Source organism: Oncorhynchus nerka, unplaced genomic scaffold, assembly GCF_034236695.1.
Source record: "Oncorhynchus nerka isolate Pitt River unplaced genomic scaffold, Oner_Uvic_2.0 unplaced_scaffold_5046, whole genome shotgun sequence".
Taxonomy (NCBI): domain Eukaryota; kingdom Metazoa; phylum Chordata; class Actinopteri; order Salmoniformes; family Salmonidae; genus Oncorhynchus; species Oncorhynchus nerka.
The window spans coordinates 160-1,872 of NW_027036259.1; the positions used below are offsets into that span (position 1 = coordinate 160).

Below are 1,713 nucleotides of genomic sequence, written 5' to 3' on the forward strand. Positions count from 1 at the left end.
CCAGGTGAAACCAATCCTGGATAGGTGCGCGCTCACGGCTCACTCAAATAGACCCCGCCACAGATCACAGATTAACTGATTTACCATGGCAACTAGAGCCGCGTACTTTTCCCCGTCGGAAGCACAAATCCTCATGGAGGCATACGAGGAGGTAAAATATATAATTAAGAAGAAAGGCAACACCGCCACAGTGATAAAGCAAAGAGAAAAAGCGTGGCAAAGTATTGCAGACCGCCTGAATGCGTAAGTAGTGCACAATTACACACTCACCGCTCCGCTGAAACATCACAATTACAATTCAAATATTTAATTCACATCTCCAAAAATGCAGTTGTACTGTAATTATGAAACGGTTAAATTTTTAATTGAAATGCACTGCAGATATGAGTGAAATTGTGTAAAGTAACTCCATCACACTGTATAAAGCTATGATAAATTTTTTGATATTTTTACTGAAAACAAGACAAAAATACCAAGTAATTTTGCAGTGTGACTCCATTAAATGTGTGTGTGTGTGTGTGTGTGTGTGTGTGTGTGTGTAGATTAAACATGAGAGCGGGCCAAAGGGACATGGCAGCAGGTCAAAATCAAATACAAGAACATTCTGCAGAATGGTATGGTCCCTGACTAATATTTAACAAAGCACAAGCATATATTGTACCCAGAAGGTGCCTGCTCACACATTGTCTGTACTGTTTTAGCAGTGAAAAAGAATACCCACAGACAAGGCACGGGTGGTGGGTCACCAAAGGCTGACCTTACCCCAGCAGAGGACATGGCCTTGGAGCTAAATAAAGGCAGGCCCGTCTTAGAGGGGATCCCTGGGGAAAGAGACTAGCATAGGTTCCTCCCAAGATGCCACCCGCTTCATTCAAGGTATGTCCTTCCATCTCTACATGGGATACAACCACATTCATATTGAATCCATTTGGACTGTCTGACTTTGGTTTACCTATTGCCTTGCAGTGCCTGGCAGCACTGTGTTCCTGTTAGAGCCACCAGCACAAGCACCAGACGATGCTGATCCAGTGAGTACTCCATCAAAGGCATACTGTAGGCCTGGCATGTCTTGTCTACTAGCTTCAATATGAATCCGATTAAATGTGATAGGGTGAAGGCCCCAGTGCAGCTGCACAGCACATGATGGAGACGATGATGATGAGGAGGGAGACCATCTCTCTGGATTCCAGAAGGCATGAGGTATCATGTTAAGACTGTGAAAGTACTATTTACTCTACAATGGTGAGGAGTCATCATCAAAATCAAAAAATCTAATTTCTTTTACAGGACCCAGATGCTATACAGTGGGAAAACCAGCCTGGCAAAACAGTGCGTATTAATAAAAGGACACCACATCCTGCCAAATTCCAGCTGCGCTAATTGTATTGTGTTCACAGAGCTCACAAGCTATCAGAAAGTTGTATGGCAACCACCTCCGGCGCCAAATAGAACTGGCAGACATAGACATTCAGTACAAGAAGAAAAAAGATGGAAAATCTTGCACTGGAGTCCGAAATAAAAAGAGGACAATTAGGAAACTGGACCTTGAAATAAAAAAAAACTTGAGAGGGAGGTGAGATATGCCTTCAATGTACACTGTATGCTAACTGTAACACAAATGTATTAATCATTATTTTCTTTCCTCCCCAGCTCCAAGAAGATGACACAGCTCAAAATAAAAATTAGGTATATTCTCGTAAAGTCAAGTGAGCC

General features: G+C 42.6%; 1 long non-coding RNA gene across 1 annotated transcript; it reads left to right on the forward strand.

The window, feature by feature from the left end:
- The first annotated feature begins 531 nt into the window (after positions 1 to 531).
- LOC135566420 (uncharacterized) lies at positions 532 to 1,039 on the forward strand. Its single transcript, XR_010462077.1, has 3 exons — positions 532 to 614; positions 702 to 876; positions 967 to 1,039. It is a non-coding gene; the product is annotated as an uncharacterized LOC135566420 (long non-coding RNA).
- Positions 1,040 to 1,713: the final 674 nt, after the last annotated feature.